The 24075-nt window shown below is 38.1% G+C and overlaps 1 protein-coding gene across 6 annotated transcripts in view; it reads left to right on the top strand.

Moving 5' to 3' along the window:
- LOC127426988 (zinc finger protein 438-like) overlaps positions 1-24075 on the top strand; it is a 72246-nt gene that overhangs the window by 10267 nt on the left and 37904 nt on the right. The window contains exons 2-5 of one of the 6 annotated variants that reach the window (XM_051674254.1): positions 11962-12104; positions 21303-21385; positions 21592-21732; positions 23844-24006. The exons of 2 other annotated variants lie outside the window; for them this stretch is intronic. The gene's annotated coding sequence lies outside the window, so the exon portion shown is untranslated. 3 more of the 6 variants (XM_051674255.1, XM_051674258.1, XM_051674253.1) reach the window with 3 other exon arrangements.

The raw sequence follows: 24075 nt of genomic DNA, 5'->3' as shown, positions 1-24075 counted from the left end.
GCAACTGGGCCAATTTGGTTGCTTAGGAGACCTGGATGGAGTCACTCAGCACACCAGTAATTTATTTTTTTAAATAATTTCTTAACTTGCTATGCAGTCCGGTTAAACCCACAAGCCTTTATTTTGGCAGAAGCTTTTATTTTGAAAACTGAAGGGACGGAAGTTTCTGTTGTTTGTAGTTGAGTTGACAACAGCCTTTTAATGCAGTGAAATGCACTCATCTGCCTTGGTGTCAGCATTCTTATGAGGTTATTTTAAATGTGTATAGTAAATTGTAGTGGCCAAACATAGAGGTATGTGAAATTGCACAAATATGCATTTAAAGAAAATCTGGGGCGCTTTAAAAAATGTGCTCAGCACACGTTAGCACACTGAACCGAACTCAGAGCACTAGATAGTGTTTGTGAGTATGGAGCACAGAAACACCCTGAATCCACATGTGTAATACACTGATACCGTTTACATGAATTTAAGAAAGTACTACACACTACAGACAAAAACAGCTGTGCACATATACGCAGCACAGCGGGCATCGCGTTGAGAATATTTATTTATTTAATTAAATCGCAGCCTTCGCGGTTTGAAGATAGCCACGGTTCATATAGCGATTCCGATTTTATTTCAGTTAATCGTTCAGCCCTAACCAATAACTCCTTTTTAACTATAAATCTTGCCATCTGCAGTCACCTAGGCGCGATCATTATTTGATCATGTGCAGTGCAAAAAAACTTGCACTGTTTGGATATTTCACATCCTATCTCCATCAAAATATCTTTGTTTTTGGTGCGCAGAAGAAAGAAAGACATATGAGTTCATGATGGCACAAGGGTGAGTAAATGATGACAGAATCATCATTTTTGGGGGAACTTTTCCTATAAGGTATTTAAAGTTACATTAATTAGGCAGCTGACAGCAGCATACACCAGAATGTCCATGCATGCAGTAAAAGCTCACCTAGCATTATTGAAAAACAACACCTTGGACAAGGAAAATGCATAAAAAAGTGAATAATGAATGTGGTTATATTGGACTGAGGGCAGAGTGGCTTTGGTAATGGACTGGTGAATGTTTAATGTGCTTCTACATTGTACCTGCCAGCAGCATGTATGAAATCTAAAGAAAACCTCTTGCTGTCTAGGTTTGAATGAAGTTATTGCTTTAAAGGTGCTTTCTTACTAAAGCTTTTGGTGCAGATTCGAGTGTGTTTGTAATTCTGTTCGCAGTTGGTATGAAAGAAGTCCATCCTAATTTGCGGAAATGAACCACTGTTGGTGACATCTTTGCATGTTCTCTGTCCCACTAATTTTATGTAATGCATTTCTCATAGCTTCTTTTTCCCAAATAAATTGCCTTCGGAGAACAGCTTGCATTCTTCGCGTCTCTTGTAATGCATTCAAGGCTGACAAACGTTAGTGATGTTTTGGTGATTTTGGTTTGTTTATTTGGTTACTTCTCTTCCTGAGTTGTTACCTAGCTGCAGTTGTAAACAGCTGCTGCTAGTACACATGGTGGTACTTTCATTGACGACACAAACTTTCGTCGGTTTGAACCCAGAAGTACAATGTCAGAAGAGACCTGCAGGAGGGAGGGGGTGAAATCGAACTCTGGTTTGGACTAGGCAGTCAAACCAGGTTTTATAAAAGCCTTAGCAGTGTGGCTCACTGAGAAAACGTTATAAAATCATAACAGAATGGAATTGCTGTCCATGGAACCTGCCTTTGTGTAACAACAGAACAAATGTTTGTTAATGAAAAAGGCAGCATAGATCGTTTTCACATACAAGGTAGTGCGCTTTAGAGCCAGTCACATGACCTTTCTCTCTTTCAAAAGTGAACGATTAGTTACATATGGAACTTGATCAGATAAATCCATCCCTTTTCTTGATTGTGCAGAACTTGTCCCACCTTCCCATTAAGTATGTAAGTATCTTGCACAATAATGATCTTTGCCTAAAATGATTGTAGTTTATCAAGCAGGTAAAGGGCCAGAAAAGTTTTGGTGAGCAAGTCGAAAAATCTTTATACGACTCATTTGCGAATCCTTGCTCAACTCTTATAGGAAATTGGTGCATTGTGGTTCAGATATTTAATACAAGACACAACTATGCGTTAAAAGTGTAACAATATTGTTACGACATTCTGACCTCTTTTCAGTTCAAATCAGTCCTACTCATCTGGGATGACAAACTTATGCCAGAAAGGAAGTGCTGTTTTAGTTTATAGGTGCTTTCGGTGTTACTCAAGTGAATGAAAGGAAACAATGAAATACCATAATGACGGATCCCTCTGGTATTCTTGACCGTGTCAAGATCAGTTCTACTTGATTTAAATCTGCAATTAAGTACATGCAGCATGACCTTGATTTCCAAACAACTCCACAATTGCTTTCACACAAAACGCTCTCCATATCTCTCCCCATTTCTCACATTGTACCTTTCAACATGTCACTTCACCTGCACGACATCTTTTCCATCTAGTCATCCTCCTTTCCTGTCTTTCCATTTGGCTCATTCCTTCCCCTTGTCCACCTGGGGAGGTGACTGTGGTGTGACTCACTTGTTCCTTGAGTGGTTGTGTAGTGGAGGGAGAGTGGGTCCCATCTCCTGCCTTCCCCTTATTTTAGAAGCCTTGAGCCCATCCTGCAAACTCTTACTGCTATAAGCCCACATAAAACCATATACACATGGCATGGGGCTTTGAGGATCGCTGTGAGGATAGAATTCCATTAGGATGGAAGAAGAAGAGGAGATTATAAAGAGAGGGAACGGCAAACATTTCAGACTTTTTTAGGATCCTTGAAATGACCCAAAGTGACCCATTTAGTCTGAAATCTTGCCCTTCTTAAACTGGAGAAACATTTTTACATGATTTTCATGAAGATAACATCACACTGCAATATATGTATTTTGATCTCAGTCATGACTGATTTCTAAAGTCATGATCCTGAGTTTCCACAGTCATGGCAACTTGGAAATATTAGGGAATTTAAAAATGTGATTTACTGCCCTGGAAAAGCCATGCAAATTTTTAGAATGAACACACATTTTTCTAGTTATACTTGGTTTTAAAATATTTCATTGGCTAGAAATCTTGTAAATACAATCTCTATGAAATGGTTTTAAAATCCTTATCCACTAATCATGAACAACTGGAACAGTCAGACTTCTAAAAGATTTTTCTAAAAAATGTTTTTACTGAAAGTTTAGCAGTTGCTGTGACTTCTCAAGTCACAGATAGGCCAATTTTTTCTTTCATTAAAAAGTAGGAAGCTCACCTTAGTGGTTAATTTAGAGATGGTTTTTAATTTAGTTATTTAATTTAGGTTAATTAAGTTTAGAGATGGTGGCTCCAAATAGTCCACACTCAGTTATTCCTTCAGCCACCTCTCAGTGCCTCGTACTGGAGAGTTGTGGTTTCTGTGGTTATTCAGTTGGCCCAGAGATTTGTAGCCCTCATCGTTAAATAGTTATGGAATGTTGTCTCTCTTCCCAATGGCAGATCTCTTTAAACCATGGTCCACCCTCTCTACATTAAATTGATTGATGAGAGTTTTCGGCATGTGATGGTAGATTTCTAATCGCTGCAACAGCTCCGTGTGTGTGAGATGCTTGAGATGACCTTTGGGGCAAGGGCGTGGTCTGGAGAGATGGAGTGGACAGCGTATGATGCAACAAGATTGTGTTTCTGATGAAGCTTATCGTTACATAAACACATCAAGTTAGGGCCTCAGAGGAACATGGTATGGTTGTGTGTGTGTCAGAGGGAAAGACAATATGGTGTGTAGAGTTTCAGAGAGTGAATGAGGAGCATGTGATGATTTTGTGTACATCTGAACGCATCATATGCAAGCCCAAATGGTATCAGAACTCAGCAGAAAGTTTAGCAGTTTTCTTTGATATATATCAATATACACTCACTGACCACTTTATTAGGTACAATTGTACATCTACTTATTCATTCAATTAGCTGATCAGCCAATCATGTGGCAGCAGTGTAATGTATAAAATAATGCAGATATGGGTTAGGAGCTTCAGTTAATGTTCACATCAGCCATCAGAATGGGGAAAAATATAATCTCAGTGATTTAGACCGTGGCATGATTATTAGTTCCAGACGAGCTGGTTTGAGTATTTCTGTAACTGCTGATCTCCTGGGATTTTCACACACAACAGTCTCTAGAGTGTAAAGAGCATGGTGCTAAAAACTAAAAACATCCAGCGAGCGGCAGTTCTGTGAACGAAAACGGCTTGTTAATGACAGAGGTCAGAGGAGAATGGCCAGACTGGTCCAAGCTGACAGAAAGGTGACAGTGAGCCAAAAAAACATGCATTACAACAGTGCTATGCAGAAAAGCATTTCTGAACGTACAACACGTTGAACATTGAGGCGAATGGGCTACAGTAGCAGAAGACTCCTCCGGGTACCACTACTGTATGCTAAGAACCGGAAGCTGAGGCTGCAGTGGGCACAGGCTCACCAAAACTGGACAGTAAACGATTGGAAAAACATTGCCTGGTCTAACAAATCTGAATTTCTGCTGAGGTACACAAATGGTAGGCCCACTGCAGCCTCAGATTTTTGTTCTTGGCTGACAGAAGTGGAACCCAATGTAGTCTTCTGCTGTTGTAGCCCATCCAACCTCAAGGTTCAACATGTTGTGCATTCTGATATGCTATTCTGCTCACTACAATTGTACAGAGGGGTTATCTGAGTTACTGTAGCCTTTCTGTCAGCTCAAACTTGTCTGGCCATTCTCCATTGACCTCTGTCATTAACAGTTTTTTTGCACCATTCTCTATACACTCTAGAGACTGTTGCGTCAGAAAATCCCAGGATTTCAGCAGTTACAGAAATAATCAAACCAGGCCGTCTGGCACCAACTATTATGCCAAGGTCAAATTTTTTCCCCATTTTGATGGTTGATGTGAACATTAACTGAAGCTCCTGACCCATATCTGGATGATTTTATACATTACACTGCTGCCACATGATTGGCTGATTAGATAATTGCATGAATAAGTAGATGTACAGGTGTACCTAATAAAGTGGCCGGTGGGTGTTGCGTGTGTGTGTGTGTGTGTGTGTGTGTGTATATATGTGTGTATATATATATATGTGTGTATATATATATATATATATATATATATATATATATATATATATATATATATATATATATATACATATACACACACACACACACACACTACTGGTCAAAAACTTTGAAACACTTACTCATTCTTTATTATAATTTTTTTTTTCTCACATTTTAGAATAATAGTTAAGTCATTAAAATTATGTTGTGACACCAACAATCATCCATGCGATTATCTAATCAGCCAGTCATGTGGCAGCAGTGCATAAAATCATGCAGATATGGGTCAGGAGCTTCAGTTAATGTTCACATCAACCATCAAAATGGGGGAAAAAATGTGATGTCAGTGATTTGGACTGTGGCATGATTGTTGGTGCCAGACGGGCTGGTTTGAGTATTTTTGTAACTGCTGATCTCCTGGGATTTTCACACACAAGTCTCTAGAATTTACTCCGAATGGTGCCAAAAACAAAAAAAACATCCAGTGAGTGGCAGTTCTGTGTACGGAAATGCCTTGTTGATGAGAGAGGTCAAAAGAGAATGGCCAGACTGGTTCAAACAGACAAAGTCTACGGTAACACAGATAACCGCTCTGTACAATTGTAGTGAGAAGAATAGCATCTCAGAATGCTATTTTGAGATGTGGGTTGGTGCTGTTTTGGTGGCACGAGGGGGACCTACACAATATTAGGCAGGTGGTTTTAATGTTGTGGCTGATCTGTGTGTGTGTGTGTGTGTGTGTATATGTATATGTATGTGTGTGTATATGTATATGTATGTGTGTATATATATATATATATATATATATATATATATATATATATATATATATATATATATATATATATATTTATAAAGTTGTGCTCAAAAGTTTGCATAACCTGGCAGAAATTGTGAAATTTTGGCATTGATTTTGAAAATGTGACTGATCATGCAAAAAAAATTGTCTTTTTATTTAAGGATAGTGATCATATGAAGCCATTTATCATCACATGTTGTTTGGCTCCCTTTTAAATCATAATGATAACAGAAATCACCCAAATGGCCCTGATCAAAAATTTTAATACCCTTGAATGTTTGGCCTTGTTACAGACACACAAGGTGACACACACTGGTTTAAATGGCAATTAAAGGTTAATTTCCCACACCTGTGGCTTTTTAAATTGCAATTAGTGCCTGTGTATAAATAGTCAATGAGTTTGTTAGCTCTCATGTGGATGCACTGAGCAGGCTAGATACTGAGCCATGGGGAGCAGAAAAGAACTGTCAAAAGACCTGCATAACAAGGTAATGGAACTTTATAAAGATGGAAAAGGATATAAAAAGATATCCAAAGCCTTGAAAATGCCAGTCAGTACTGTTCAATCACTTAGTAAGAAGTGGAAAATCCGGGGATCTCTTGATACCAAGCCAAGGTCAGGTAGACTAAGAAATATTTCAGCCACAGCTGCCAGAAGAATTGTTCGGGATACAAAGAAAACCCCACAGGTAACCTCAGGAGAAATACAGGCTGCTCTGGAAAAAGACGGTGTGGTTGTTTCAAGGAGCACAATACGACGATACTTGAACAAAAATGAGCTGCATGGTCGAGTTGCCAGAAAGAAGCCTTTACTGTGCCAATGCCCGAAAAAAGCCCTGTTTCAATATGCCCGACAACACCTTGACACGCCTCAAAGGTGTGTACAGCTTCTGGCACACTGTAATTTGGAGTGACGAGACCAAAATAGAGCTTTATGGTCACAACCATAAACGCTATGTTTGGAGAGGGGTCAACAAGGCCTATAGTGAAAAGAATACCATCCCCACTGTGAAGCATGGTGGTGGCTCACTGATGCTCTAAAGGTATGGGGAATCTTGTGAAAATTGATGGCAAGTTGAAAGGAGCATGTTATCAGAAAATACTGGCAGACAATTTGCATTCTTCTGCACGAAATGCTGCGCATGGGACGCTCTTGGACTTTCCAGCACGACAATGACCCTAAGCACAAGGCCATGTTAACCCTCCAGTGGTTACAGCAGAAAAAGGTGAAGGTTCTGGAGTGGCCATCACAGTCTCCTGACCTTAATATCATCAAGCCACTCTGGGGAGATCTCAAACGTGCAGTTCATGCAAGACGACCAAGGACTTTGCATGACCTGGAGGCATTTTGCCAAGACGAATGGGCAGCTATACCACCTGCAAGAATTTTGGGCCTCATAGACAACTATTACAAAGGACTGCATGCTGTCATTGATGCTAAAGGGGGTAATACACAGTATTAAGAACTAAGGGTATGCAGACTTTTGAACAGGGGTTATTTCCTTTTATTCCCACTTGCCATGTTTTGTTTTATGATTGTGCCATTCTGTTATAACCTACAGTTGAATATGAATCCCATAAGAAATAAAAGAAATGTGTTTTGCCTGCTCACTCATGTTTTCTTTAAAAATGATACATATATTACCAATTCTCCAAGGGTATGTAAACATTTGAGCACAACTATAAATGTATTCAGTAGCCTATTAAGAAAACCTTTATTGTTAACTAGTATACTGGGTAATGTAGCAACAAAATTAACAGCAATTCCAGTGCAAGTCTTCAGTAGAAAAGAAGCCAGTTTTCTTTGCAAATATTTTCAACTTGTATCTGGACTTTAAAGGATTCAGATCTCTTTTTTGTTCAATTTAGTTGTAAGATATCAGTCCACTTTTCATTCGCAGTTATTTTTTGGAACCCATTCAACTTAAATATTGTTATAATTTGTAAACAAATAATTATGATTATAACAATAAATTATTATTATTATTATTATTATCATCGACTAAGAATTTTAAATACGACAGTAATATATTAAATCATGCACCTTTAACTTTAAAACCTTCAGGCTTTTATTTTGACATTCTGAACTCTCCAGGAAGTCCTGTAAGTGGTATGTAGGTGAGTTCACAGTAGTTTAATTTGCTTATTCAAATTCTGGTAAAATGTTCAGTTCTAAATGCATATTATAAGTGAACCGAACTATTGAGCATCTACATCTGAGATGCTGTTCTAGAGTAGCTAAAAATAACCACGAGTGCATCACCAGCCTGTGCGTGAGTTTGTGTCAACAGAGCAGCACCATTCACTAACGCGCTGGCGCTTCGCATACTATATATTTACTTATTAAAGTAAACGTAAACCGCACGTTTGAGATCTCCCCAGAACCTTCACCTTTTTCTGCTGTAACCACAGGAGGGTCAACTTGGCCTTGTGCTTAGGGTCACTGTCGTGCTGGAAACAGCATTTTGTGATTCACAGAGCTATCGCATGTCTTCAAGTGGCTTTGAATAAAATGCACAAATCATATTAACTGCTTTAATGGTGTTTTTATGGTTCTTTTATTTCATTTTTGGAGATTGACAGTAACGAACATAACTAACGCTCCGTATCGGGCTTGTCGGACCGATACCCGATCCGTCTAAAAGCTTCAGTGGATCAGTGCATCCCTAGTTCGGTCCCTAAAAAATCTCACAATGCACCGTTAAGACCAGGGAGCATCGTTGCTCACTATGTTCCCTTACCGGAAATGTCGTCATGTCTTCTGACGAGCACAAGTGTAAAACTATGAATTCCAAGCCTTATTTTCTCTTTTAAAGAGATGTTGTTTGTAATGTCTTTCATTCATAAATACCATGAAAGTGATTTAAACAAGGTTTAAAATACACTCCTATATATTTTTTATTTATTTATGCCATTTATCTGTTATAATAACACTGTACGTTTGAATATCTTCAACGAAAATGAACGATAGTGTCATTTATACAGCGATGGTGCTGATTAGTAACAACTGCGGTTCAATACACAAGCTCGTTAAAGTGTCACAGGTAATTGAGTCATAAGTGTCCCAGTGTTCGGAGAATGAACACCCTTACCAGTGCCCGAATTCATGTTTGCATTATACTGATTCATGACATAGGGAGCTAGGGAGCTGAATGAGACACAGGGTAGGTATGTTACGAAAATAATAGTTTTGCAAATTATATTTTTTATTTTTCCTCATTTTGATCACATTAGCTTTTTAAAAATGTATAAATCCATGTATTCCGTCAATAAAAATAATTGCAAATATGATATTTTGTTACATTTATATTGTTTAATGTATAATTTATACTATTTACAAGTATTTACATTGACTTGTAGAACACATGCTAAAAATCAGTACTTTCTGTTTAAAACTGGCATTTCTATAAAGAGTGTCTGTAAATGAGCACATATTAAAGGGGTCATGACATGAGGAATTACATTTTCCTTGATGTTTTCACATATAAGAGGTTATTGTACTATAAAAACATACTGTAATTTTCAGAACTCAAAGCTTCCTCTTCACTACAAAAATATCATTTGTTGAAAACAAGCTGCCACAACGACTCATTGTCTACTTCCTCCACATCGTGATGTCACACTTTGGTAGACATTTGCATCTGACCACCTCCACAACAACACATACTTTACCTTATCACCTCCGTAGCCCCGCCCAGCAGCGGTGAGCAGTGAGATGGCAAGGAGAGAGCAAGTCAATCAAGAGTAGAGAGCCAATCATAACAGTGGGCGTTAACTGTGTGTTACGAGTGTTTCTGACATAGGGTCAGAATGAGGGTGAAAAATGATCATGTTTCCAGGTGTAATGTCCATACAATGTAATACAGTGAAGAGGAATGCATATTTTATAAACTGTACCCCCCGACATAATTCTAACATACAGTGAAGTAAAAATGTAATGTTAGAGGAAAAAACACAACCTATAAATCACACTCGTCACTGATTATGTGATCGCGATTACTTCTTGGTTTCAATGCGGTATCCAAACCCAGGTCTCCCACGTTGCCTATGCAATGTGCTTTTGGTCGTGAAACATCTGGTCTTGATCATATGTTACACTCTTTATACTAGTTCCCGACCGATATATCTTCACCGATATATCGGTATCGGCGTATATGTTTACCGATATGCGCCAATATGAAAACTTTTTAACAGAACATATAATGCAGAAAACAATGCTTTAGAATTGGTGTCATAGCTTAGTTTGTCCAGCAGAGCGTGCTCCGACTCCATTGTTAACAGAGCTGACTCTGAACTGATGGTGGCTCTGCAGATAGGGCGGAGTTCAGCGGTGGTTTTCACGGTAAGTTGCTAACTAGTTTGTGAAATAAATACTGGAAAGTTAATAAACAATGACCCCATCATTTTCCCTTTTCAATATTACTAATATAATGATAACCCTGTCCCTGACAACCATGTCACTCATGTTTATCTTTGCTATTTTTTGCTATGTTAGCCAGCTATTGTTTGTCAGTGCAGTCAGTAATGTAGCAGATTGAAAGGTAAACATCAGAGCATCTTTTTGCAGCTCAGCAGACAATGGTGCGGTGGTGGATTGTGTCTGTTGAGTGTTGATTTCATGCCATGTTATTACCTAGTTGGTGTGACACAATGCTGGAAAGTAAAATAAACAGCTTATAGCTAACTAGCTAATCACGTAGCTACTTTCATTGTTGTCAGCTGAGTGGAAGCTAATGAGTAAACATGTATTCACCAAACTGTTTTGTTCAGGATTCACAGTTTGGTACCCCCTTCAGCGGAACAGTTCTAGTCGTTGCATTTATAAAATGTAATATTTAAAAGTCTGGTTTTCCACCATTGAAAGTTTCCCCTGAACTTGTATAGCAGAATACGGTGTTACACGGCTGCCGCTGTTTATTTTGACTCGGCAGTATTAATATAGTCAGCATTTGACTGATACTAAACAGTACTGAGGTTTATTTAGCTATTTATTTTATTTGTATTTATTCTTTATTTTAATGGTCAGCATTTGACTGATACTAAATAGTACTCATGTTTATTTAGCTATTTATTTAATTTTTATTTATTCTTTATTATAATGGTCAGCAATTGACTGATATTAAACATACAGTACTGATGTTTATTAAGCTATTTATTGTATTTTTATTTATTCTTTATTTTCTCAGTGTTCATTTCTAGAATTTGTTGACAATGTATAATAACAATATCAAATATTCTTTGATAAAAATATTTGTTTAAGAAAGCAGCCTGCTGAGTACCTTTGCATAGTCATATCGGTGCAAAATCAGTGAAAAATCCACATAGAGAACTTCTGTTTTCATTCCAGCTCACAAATTAACAATATTGGCCACCATATCGGTAATCTGTGAATTTCCCCCCTCTAAAATCGGTATCGGCCTAAAAAATCCCATATCGGTCAGGCTCTACTTTTATACATCAACAGATTTCAGTTATTAACATTTTTGGATGGATAGATGGATGATTATATTCATGTTATTATAACTATAGTTCATCATTGAGGGTAGCTGCACATTAAACTTGAAAAAGCCCTATAGATGATATCAGCAATGCTAAGGACGTAGACCAGACTTATGCTATAAAGTGTGGTTCTGTATTATGGTTCTAAATTATGCCCCACATCCACCATTAACATGGTGTTGAGAGAGTTTGTGTTATTTGTTACACTCTGGATAGTTTAGACATATTCATGTTTACCCAACATCGCACGCAACTGGAACCACACACTCAAAAAATGCTAAAATACACAAACAGTCCTATTGATTGTGACTGTGAGGTGCAATGTTTTAATTTATCTGAATATCAAACACTTTCATACCAATAAGACAATGTGGGTGTATGGTTATGTTATGACCGCAAGTATGAAAGTTTCCTCAGGATAATTGCATGTATGGACCTATTGAGACAGTTGTACTGTACCGACCAGGCTAATTGTCTTAGAAGATGAGGTTTCCAAGCCTGAGGGAGTACCCAGTTACAGACCAAACAATATGGAGGGCTGATTTTGTTTGTTTTTGTTCTGTTTGCAGATAGACCGGTCTCTTGCTCTCCAGCAAAATGCAGTTTGCAGTGCTGAATGCAGCATGTCTGAGGAATTATTGCAGTATGCGGTCCCTGAAGTGCTGACTAGAACTACTTTCTATTTGGAGTGACTTTCCAAGCTTGATATCAAGTACATTAGCCAATTCTGCGATGATTATGAGTGCTTATTCAATTGTGTTTCATTTGGAATTACTTTTGGCCTATCTCTTATATTATTGAATATTTTCAGATTCTAGTTATCTAAGAGCTGGGGCATTTGAAATTGAGCTGATAATGCACTTCTATAGATAGGTAACGGTAATGATGAACTTATTGTTATTGGATGTCCATAATGACCATTTCAAATGATGCATGTAATGTAAAGCAAAATAGTGCAGCTGAGGAAAAGCAGTTAAAACCAACCTTAATTAGTGCTGTGCAAAAGGAAAGCTATGATATTGATTACAACCAGATCTTCATGTTTTCCACAGTCATGGAAAGCCTGGAAAATAATTTTAAATGTGCATCTGAAAAAGTCATGAATACAATCTTAAGAAATCATTTCTAAAAAATTATTTGTACAAATTCTTAACTAGTTATCACGAACAACTGGAAAGGTCATGGAAATTCATTGGACAAAAGGTGTTGGAAATCTGGGTCTTGTTTATGAGGGTTTAGGCGTGTGTACCATGTGAATAGAAATTGAACTATAATTGATAGTCCTAAATAAAAAGGCATTCTGAGCAAAACTGTCAGCAGAATAAATATTGAACAATTCTTCCAGCAATGAACACATCATTCCCATTTCTTATGGACGCTCAGTCTGCACAGGCTGTTTAGAGGCAACCTAGCTGTTGTAATGAGGACATTTATGTCACTTCGAATCAGACACATACATGCATGAATAAGCGGCATGCTGCCTTTCTCTCTGAATGCTCTCTTCCAGCTAGATTATTAAAACTTGTTTGTGGGGGTCTACTTTTACTGTTTGTTGCGGTCTGTTCTCTTTGAATGTTCACATGGAAGTGACAAGCATGGAGTGATTATTCATCATGTCGGTGTGCTATTGGAAACACTGTATGGTTGTAAGCTTTTAAGCTGTTTTCAGTAAAGCCCAGCTCGGTTGGCAGTTCTGCGTAGTCATTCATTCTAAACATGGCGTAGTCGACTGGGAGCTTGGATGTAATAGCCATTTCTCAAAAACACAGAACCGCTACAGGGCTCAACAATAAGGATGGCCTGATGGCCCAGGGCCAGTGGACGAGAGTTTGGGGCCAGTTGACAGAACTGTCACTTGCCCTATCAGGACATACAGTATAGGCCTAGTTGTTACTATGTCTTACATTTGTAGATTATGTACTATACATGTGTTTTTATGTCTTGCAAGCTTAAAGCTACACTATATACATTTTGGCCCTCTAGCAGCTTGCGGAGGAACATTGTTTTGGTAATTACATGAGCTGGGCTTCGGCTCTGTTCTTCTGCGCGGATGTATCTGATGGTTTGAGGAGTACTGGTGTAACCATGGTTACAGGTGATCGTCTTTTCAGAGCGAATGTCACTGATGATATCAAAACTCGCCCCCTCCTCTCAAAAAATAAATAAAAAACGAAAGGAAGAAAAAGACGGATATCCGAAAAATATGTCTTATGAGCAGGTAAGTATAGCAAATCTTCCGCTGTTGTTTTGACTTATTGAAAACAGTTGTTTTAAAATAAATAGCATTACAGAAGTTAGGCATTAATGATATTAGATATAACGGTTACTAGTCATATCAAATGAAGTCAAACAGTGGAAACTATTATAACTTGTCTAGAAGGCAAATAGACCAAGGTAGTAACTGGTTTGGAGATTGGCATTGTTACCAGCATAAAGTAAAAATGTTTCAATTGTCTTTCCTTTCTCAAAAATGTAATTGAAAGTACTGCAGTACAACAATCCATAATAAAATGCCTCAGAGTGGCTAACGCTATCCAACAAACTACCGTGCTAAGAGAACTACCTGGCCAACTATCGATCCAATAAAATATCTTACCTGTCCAGCAAGAAAAACTCCATCTCTGGGTCAGCTTTAAATCCTTTAAGATCTTGGAGTTGTCGTCACCTCTAAAAAGCCAATCCAATGTTGTTTCATGTTTTATTATGTGCTCTGTCGCTTTCCCTTTTTCCTTGTAGACTCTTCTCAGTTCAAGGTTTTATTTTGAAAACGGGTGTTTCCCCAGAGGGTTGCCTTTTTGAATGATCCTTGGTTAATGTCGCTTATTTGTTGCAGTTACAAGCTTTCAGCTTCAAACTACTACTGCACCTATCACCTCACATATACCCATGCTGTAGTAGCTCTGGACCTTCTTTATTTACGGACATGATGTAAACACGCAAAAACGAATGACAGAAGTATGCAATTTCCTGATTGTCTTATCACATCACTTGGAATGGGTTGAAAATAGAGCTGCACATTTCATTGAAAAAATTCTTAAAGGAATAGTTCACCCAAAAATGAAAATTTGCTGAATTTACTCACTCTCAGGCCATCCAAGATGTATCTGAGTTTCTTTCTTCATCAAAAGAGAATTTAAGACTTTTAGGATTTCATTTCAGGCCGCCGCCTCTAAACAATGCAAGTGAATGTCCTCCATTTTTTGACAGTCCAAAATGCATATTTAGGGTACATAAGAATAATCCACATGACTCCAGTCGACAAATAAAGCTCTTCTGAACTCAAACGATTGATTATTTTGAGAAACAAAACAATACTTATATACTTTTTAACTACAAATGTTCGCTTCCGTACATCTCTGTGACGTGCACTCATAAGAGGGATGATGTAAGCTCGTTGGTAAGGTCACGCATCACGTGGAGGAGGAGTCAGGAAGTGCGTCATTGTTTACAGTAGAAACTTGCACAGACCAAGCGCCGTTCACATACCAAAACAGTCCAAAACAATTTCAAAACAATATAAAATAAAATAAAAATAATTTCCAAATAATAATAATTAAAAAAAACAATGTAAACAATGACGCACTTCCTGACTCCTCCTCTACGTGATGCGTGACCTTACCAACGAGCTTACATCATCCCTTTCATGAGCGCACGTCTCAGATATGTACGGAAGTGAACATTTGTAGTTAAAAAGTATATACGTATTGTTTTGTTTCTCAAAATAATCAATCGTTTGAGTTCAGAAGAGCTTTATTTGTCGACTGGAGTCATGTGGATTATTCTTATGTACCCTAAATATGCATTTTGGACCGTCAAAAAATGGAGGACATTCACTTGCATTGTTTAGTGGAGGAGGCCTGAAATGAAATCCTAAAAGTCTTTAATTCTGTTTTGATGGAGAAAGAAACTCTTGGATGGCCTGAGGGTGAGTAAATTATCAGCAAATTTTCATTTTTGGGTGAAAGTATTATTAAGTAATGATGCAACAACTAGAACACTCCCATTAAACAATATAACAGCAATTAAGTTGTTACTCAAGAAGTTCTCAGCTTTAAGAAAATGCCATGCATTTGGCATATTTAAAAAAATATGATAAAATAAGCATTTTAAAGTAATATTCCGTTTTTAATACAAATTAAGCTCAATCGACAGCATTTGTCGCATAATGTTGATTACCACAAAACTTCATTTCGATTTTTAAAAAAAAGGCACAAATCTGGGTTACAGTGAGGCACTTACAATAGAAGTGAATGGGGCCAATTTCTGCCTTTTAACCATCCAAAAAAAGATGAAAAGAAAAAAACAGGGCCAGCAGAAAAAGTTATTATTTTTGAGCTATGAACCTACCTAACTTTCAGCCAGTGTAATTTCAGTAAGTTCTCATCTGTCTCTGTTCTTTCTGTTTGATAAACACACACATTTTGACCCAGGCAAACAGCCTTGTGTGGTGGTCTGTAGGGTTAATGTTGGCGGCCGTGGTACAGTATTCGCAAGGTTTTAGAGGAGAGATATGGCGGTTCGGCATGTACCTGTCACTACTAAATGATTGCTCATTTCCTGCCGCAGGAGGAGGGGCAGGGGGAGAGGAGTAATAGCACACAGCTGCCCGAGCTGGACACTACCTTTCCACTCCTCCGCTCTCTTGTTCTCTTGCTATCGGACATCTTTCCTCATCCTCTGGCCTCTTCTGTCCTCTTCTTCTCTATCCTTTCCCAATCTGTTTTTAATGTTATATGTAAGATTCTCTTTGGAATGGCAGAGGTGGACACACACCCATGCTGCCTCAATGGGCATGTTCTCCACCTAGCTTCTCATGGCTTCATTTACGTGCCTGTGTGGGTGTGTGTTTGTGCATACACACATGCTTGTGTCGAAGTGTGTATATTAGGGGTTGGAGTGGTTTAAGGAGGGGTCAGTAACAAATTCCAGCCTGGTTCCAAACTAGGTCACATGACCCAGAATGGAAAGTTCAGCAATGACCAGCTGTAGTCAACATTACGCAGCAAGGAAAGAGAAAGAAGCACAATCAACTAGATTGGTCAAGTTTGTCAAGACAATCTTTGATGTTGGCTCAACAATGCCTTGTTTAAAATAGTTTAAGTTTGAAGTTTTATGGTTCTACAAGCCTTACATCTAGACCCACATACAGAACGTAAGCATTACTACATGGTTGCTAGGGTATTCTGGCTGGTTTGCTAGCTGTTGCCAGGCTGTTCTGTCTGGTTCTAGCTAGTTGTTGTTAGAATGTTGATAGAACGCGAACTGAAGTCAAGCCAACATAACTAGATTTTTACACTTTCCGAATAAAATATGTGGTGTTTGATTGTGCAAGAGTGTTGTTAGTGTGTTGTGGGCGGTTGCTGGGGCATTGCTAAGCTGTTTCTAAGGTGTTCTGAGTGGTTGTTAGGGTGTTCTGGGTGGTTGCTAAGTGGTTGCTCACTGGCCCAGTCAAAAGAACACTGCCCAAATTCCCTAGATATGCACGAGTCACTCCTTTAATGAGAGTTTATGCAATTTATTTCCCCCATTTTTATTATCTGCCAGGTGAAAATTGTTTAACGGATTGCTCAGCAAGCCGGAAAACTATAACTAAGCTAGTCATACTTTAATTTTCTCAAAAACTGTTAACACTGTGTCTCTGTGACACTAAAAATCTTCCTCTGTTTGCTTTGAATGTTCTGTCGAGCTCGACACAACAACACTGACTTAAACAGTGGTGTCAGTTGGGGGCAGGACTATCTGTTCGATCAACAGCAAACGTGAGGCATATTCAGAAATCTGTTTGAAAACAATGATTATTTTGGCCATCCCATTCGGTGGCGCAGAAATTACACACTGCAGCTTTAAGGTTAAGGGTTTGTTCAAATCCCTAACACAAACTTGATCAAAAGTAATAGTGAGGCTTACAGAAAAAGGAAGAGATACAGCTAGCTGAGCAAATAATTAATTAGTCGAAGCTACATCGCCTGTGCTATTCGATAAGCAGTTCTTCAGAATACTGCTTTAGACACACAGAATAGAGGTTGATATAGGTCGATGAGCTCTAGCTATGGAAATGTTGTATCCACAACTTGATCCAAACCACTGGAAAATGATAAAACGTAAATCTTAAGAACATCTCCCTCATTCTTGGACAGAGAAAAGAATGCATGTCAAGAGTTTCCCTGAGAAATGCATGGGCCATTGAAATGCACTAAAACCCTGCCCAGAGGAGTCAGTTTTTAAAGAAACAAGTTTAAGGAACCACAGTCCTCTCCTGGAACTCTCAAAACTTTGACAGGGGAGCCAATGAGTGCAAACCATCTGCATTTTGTCCATGCATAGCAGAACTTTGTTGCATTCAAATATTGAGTAACATAAAACCATACGAATCATCAAGGCCTCCTCTTTTCACAGTCAGATGGGACAACTGCTGAATAGTGTGCCAATGTCATGCTACATATAATCCCCAATGTACTCTTGGTAAGCCCCGCTCATGATGTGTTTGTTAGACATATTTAAAGTCATCTGAATTTTATTTCAATAAATTATGTCACCCCAAGGATATGCTTGCATCGGTTTCCCATACACGGAGCAGCATAAAGCAAGGCAGACTGTTCTTTCATTTTGCCTCAGCTGACTGATAGATAACAAACATTTTTTATATGCTGTCCATCGAGCATGTCTGCTGTTTTATCACCTGGTCAGGTTGCCAAAGTAACCTCTTCTCTCTCGTTCTCTCCATTCCTCTATTCACTCCTACACATGCTGTTTCCTATTTATATTTCATGGGGATTTCTCCAGGGGAATTTATTCTCTGCTAAATTCCAATTTTAGGTTCTTAACGTTGCTTGTTATTTTGGGGAACATTAATGTTATTAATGTGATTGAAACACATTTTTGTTTTTATTTCATAAAGCACTGTAATTCCTGATGGGTTTCTTTATTTTGATGAGAGGTACATGTGGGAGAATATATTAATTCTCATCAGTTGATAGTCATATGACTCCTGTTGCTCCTTTTGGAATATTGTATGATTTGGGAATATTTAGCTGCACAAGTAAAACAAATGACAGCTTCATGAAATTTCACTACAATTCAAGTTGGGATTCAGTAGGAATGGGCATCGGCACTGATTTCCTGATTCAATAAAATTTCAAAGCTCTCATAGATTCTGATGTTAATTCAATATCGATTCATTTGGGCATATATCAGTTACAGTAAGTGCGTTTACATGCACAAAGTTCAATTTCAGTAGGATTAAAGCATAAATGTGTCTTTTTAGAATGTCATGTATACGCATCAGTCCAACTGAAATCGTACAAACAGAACTAGATAATGCGGTTGTAGATCGGTCCCGTCCAGCATGTACACCAATCAGTCGGTTCACAATAGACCTTGGCATCATGCGCATGCTCATGCTCAAAAAACAGAGGTGCAGCGCGATGTGAATTTAACCCGGAAGTCAAACACTTTGCAGAGAAGAAGAGCAACAACAACAAGCACGTGTGCATTTAAGTAGTGATCATCCCTATGCCCTATTCCCTTGGCAGACTTCACCATCCACTGTGAGAGCTTTGGAGGGCTGAAAGTTGTTGGGCTCAAATATAACGTTTATTCGGAACTCACCTTTTATGTAATTTTTTATTGGAAATTCTGTTTGAAGCTATATTAAAGCATGGCTACAATGATTGTTCTCCCTTTGATGTGCCCTTCAGAGGTTGATTTATATTGTTTGTAATGCAGGGACACAAGGCGAATGCTTGAAATTTTAAATTTTAGTCTGTTGTAAATGCATAAACAGCATTCTGATGGGTGTTTTAAGAGTGTGCAAATGTGGAACAGACCATCGACAGACAGAACATTTCTGGGAATACAGTGGGAAAATCACATACACTATAAACTATACCCATTTATACAAACCATTGTAAAAATCGACTGTCCCTCATGTTTGCATATGTGCTCATATTGGGGAAATCACAGAGTTTTATATAAGAGGGAAACCCCACTATTTCACCGCAATACCACTGCAGGCCATGATAGAAAGTTAAGAAAACAAACAACTCTGGAATATCTGGAAATAAAGTGAAGCAACAAAGAATAAAATAGTGAAGTGTTCCTTGTATCCCATGTTTGTTATTTACACAAACATCACTGGGAAATTACACTGCTGTGGAGAAAGCTGCTTACTGACCGAGCCGCATGTATATGGTAGTAAAGAGTATCCTGCTTTTACTGTGCATGTAAACCAGAATGCTTTTTTCTCGCAATAACCCGCTTTCTCGCAATAAGTCACTTTCTGGTGTCCATGGAAATGTAGTTATTGATGTGCCGCCTTTTGTCCATTGACTAATCTTCATATCTGTCTGCCATAGTAACACTCATTTTAAACATGTAAATGTTTATCTTTGCAGTAGCAATAAATGTCTTTCTTTAATAAAAATATAAAAAACTTTTTCATGATCTTATGTGGACTATTTTCACACATTCCATCATAAAATACAATAAAAGAGGGTAACAGATGCGTTCTATGGCAAAGGTTAGCACGGTAGCATTAGCTCCATGTAGGATGTAAACATTAAAAATTACACATTATCTACTGCAAATGTCATACTTTCAATTATCATCAAGTGGTTATAACAGCTTCTTTTTCTGATCTCATGTGGATTCCATTTATAGAATGAGGCAGAAAGCATGATTTTTATTGAATATGCAGCCTGAAGCAAATGACAGGTACAGGTACAGAACTGTTTAAGTATACAGACAACAAATATCAGCGATCGCTAGGAAAATTAAGACAAACTGTATATTTTCTAAATCATCTATTTATTCATGACATCTCTACTCAGTCTAAACATCATTATTATGCTATACATGGAGATTATAAGGATGAAAGTGAACCAAAGCAGAGCTCGTAAATTTAGACAAATCCAGGAGCAAATAGCATCATCTTCTGCCATTGGACATCATCATAAGCACAACGGATAACATACATCTGACCAAGCATGTTGTTGTGCCTGTTGTGTGGGTCTCGCTGTAGCTGATATGTTCGATGCGCTATATGACCCAAAAGGTAAACCGGAAAACATCTACATCACCTATTAAGCTGGCGTCCTTTCTTCACCTATTAGATGCATGAGTGTCATGCATACTCAGTGCCGCCGCTGGCCAAATTGATGCCCTACGCAGAGCTTCACGATCGTCGGACAGGGGGTGGGGGGGAATTTGGTGGCGGGGTTGGCGTGGTACAAAAGTGCGAGCATGAGGCCATCGTCTGTGTTCCATGACTGCTACCAGGTCCTTGAATAATGTTTAACGTACACGTAAGGTCAGCAGGTGGCGGTTCTGGTTTTCCCTAGGGTATAATGGTGCCCCCCTATGGAGTTGGTGCCCTACGCAGACTGCATAATGTGCATATAGGGAGTGACGGTACTGTGTATACTTGGACAGAGAGATGAAGACTGAAGCTTGACAACGCAAAAACCCACGGTTGTTCGATTATAACTGCCCATGTAAACGTCAGCAAGCCTATTGTTTTTATTACATATGATACAGTGTATAACATGCATTGTGAACAGATTTCTGTTTTTGCATTTACAGGCTAAATTTATAGATAATATACTATAATAATTTATATATATATAATGTATAAATATAATGTTCATTATGTTGATGTCCGCCTGGAAAAGGATTATATTTAGCTAATATTTTAACACATTCTCTCAAAATAGGCATATATTTAAAGATTATTCTTGGGATTTTAAGAATCTAATTTGGACTTTTAAAATGAAGATCACAATTAATCAGAAAATCTGTTATTTTTACCCAGCCCTAGCATTAAGTAAGTCCAGTTCTTGTTTTCTATGTAAAATCTTACAAATCTTTGAACCATGATGTCTTGTTCCTCATTACCATATCCTTCCCCTTATAGGAAGTGATCATGTGACACAGCGTGTGTAACGATCTGCTCATTGCCTGTTTTATAAAGCTGAGATGTTTCCTGAGCTGTCCTAGGTAATGTTAGTCATGTTCAATATCATGCAGAAATGTCCTCTGGCCGGAAAGTTAAAGAAAATAAATGCTGTGGGCAGTGCAGACATAAATTGATTTGAAATATTTATAAAAATCGATAAGAACACACTGCAGCGCTTAACTTCTCTTTATCTCCCCTGTGATCATTCTCTCCTACTTGCTTTCTGCCTTCTAAATAATTCTCTCAGAAACAGCGCTGCTCTTTGGCCGTTATATCATTCAAGAGCAAGTTGCTGATAATATGGTTTGATTACTGCTGGCAAGTCCACACGGAATCTGTGCCTGCCGAATTCCGTTGGAAGAATTGTAGATTTTCACAGAACTTGAATGTAAGGCCATGTTCCACACTAATACATTTTTAGTTTAAAACTCCATAGTCAGTTACCTAACGTCATTGTTTTTGAAAGTATCCAATACTAGCGGGCGTTTTCAAAAGCTCAGTTTTATGCAAAGGAAAACCCTGTTCTAGTGTGGATGAGAGACGAAAATCTAACTAGATCATTGCATTTTCAAACAAAAATATATTGGATGTGGCCTAAGTTGTGCACATCCCCAGTCCTTTGCATGATCATTTATTTAATATTTTTGGCTAATTTAACTGTGGTCTTATCTAGCAAGGAAAGTGTAGTCTCAGCCTTGTTTAAGACATTTTACCATGTTTAAAGGTGCATTCAGTAGTTTGGAGCCAATTTAAAAAGTTTTACACATTAATGAGTGAATTGTGTTTTTTGTGAAGTTTGAACCGAATGGTCAATGGTCACTCACATGAGATGAAGACTGTACTCATAATAGTTTTCTATAAAAAGTGTTTTATTCTACATGGTGCGGGTCACCCCCTTCAATGTGTTTCGCCATGTTGAAATCACATGACCCGTGGTGTTTCACTAAACGTCGAAGAAGAGAATCCTCGCGCTCATTGGCTGCCGCCTGTGTAGATAGATACGCTTGGTTATGCTTAGAACATTGTTGTTTGGTGACGCGAAGAGCGAAAAGAATCAGAATGAGCTTTATTGCCAAGTATGCTTACACACACAAGGAACATTGTCATGGTGACAGAACACAATGGAACATACTTATTTATCGTGCTTTAGCAGCGGAGACAACAGGAGATCCAGTAGCTGTATTGCTGAAGAAGCAAAAAAAGGTCTGAAGCAACTTGCTTCAAGCAAGAAGAAAAAAAACAAACAAACGGTAGCGGTAAGGCATCTATGTCTTCATTAATTTTGTGCAAAATAGCTTGGCACAGCGATTGTTGTGGATTTTGTGTAAACCTTGACGTTGGTTGCTTGGAAATAAAACGAGTTCTTCAAATACAGTATTCATGGACATGCTAAATTTGATCATCAAAAACAATTCTAATCTTTCCTTTACCATAACATTCTGTATCGCTAGATAATTGAGGTTTATTTTATGCTAATCTCTCCAAAGATTATTGATATGAGGGACAATAATAATCTATCCTTAACAGTAGAAGCATGTTCACTTCATTTCTGACATTTGTTTTTAGGCAAAGCAAATATATTATAGAAGTAATAAATAACTTTAGAAATTACCTCAAACTCCGGCATTTTCCAGTTGCAAATGATATTCCAAAGCTGATGGGGACAGCAGAGACGATCATGCTGATCCACTTCAAAAGATGGCAGTACAGCGTCTAACATCACTGTAACATCGGTACTTAAAGTACACGAAGAAGAGCAATGCTAACGCTAGCTAGAGAACTACTGAATGCCCCTTTAAATCCAGAATTCCACAGATTATCACCTAAAATCAACGCACAAAATGCCAAATGGTCTGTAGATTCCATATGGGCCCGCTTATTGGTCTCTTTCAAGGATAGTGGTGATACGCTATGCATTTTTGTTGCCGTGTTTTTTTATTTTGTTTTGTTTTTTGACTGATACCATGTCATAAACCGGGGGAAGAATCTTTTTCCTTTTAAGGGCCATTCGAGTATTTACAAAATTATTGGTGGACCATACAATTGCTTGCAATTTCTGATTGTGTGTTGAAATAAATGTACACATTCTGTTACGTGCTCACGCATTAAGATTTTTTTTTAATTATTTTTTTTTAATGGTCTTTCTATTATACTTTCTTTTTTTTGCTTGTTATTATTTAAAATAATTTTTTTTATCATTAATATATTAAATTATGTATTTCGTACAGTTAATGGAACCAAGGACAGTGCAAATGTCAAACATTTTAGTGTCCTGTTGTGGACAACATTATGCACTAATTAGGATTGAAAATAAGTCTTGGACCAAATCACCAGTGTTCTCACCATGGAGTTTTTGCATCAACCTACATGTTTCTGTGCTTTTCATAAAATTGCAATGTATTCTTTCCTGGCTTCTGCCCGTAATTATGCTGACAGGTCTCCAACCCTGCATTAGTGTGGAAATAAGTCAAATCCTTAATGCCTTGTTTTTCTTTGCAGTTTTTTTTCTCTCTCACCCTATTAAGGCAGGAAAGGGTTACTTTCCATGTTTCCTGTCCAATTCCCCCAGCTCCAGCTCCTTTCGGATCACTTTCTTCATACTAAACATTCCCAGGCTCCCATAACCTCCTGGCTTCCTTACACTGGCCAAGAGAGATCCCAGGTGAGAGCGTGGGTGAACCTCCTGTTTGCTATGGATTAAAATCTCTCCCCGTTTTGCCTCCTGACAACT

Source organism: Myxocyprinus asiaticus, chromosome 36 (assembly GCF_019703515.2).
Source record: "Myxocyprinus asiaticus isolate MX2 ecotype Aquarium Trade chromosome 36, UBuf_Myxa_2, whole genome shotgun sequence".
In the NCBI taxonomy this organism is placed as follows: Eukaryota; Metazoa; Chordata; class Actinopteri; order Cypriniformes; family Catostomidae; genus Myxocyprinus; species Myxocyprinus asiaticus.
This window is presented reverse-complemented; position numbering and strand designations above follow the sequence as displayed.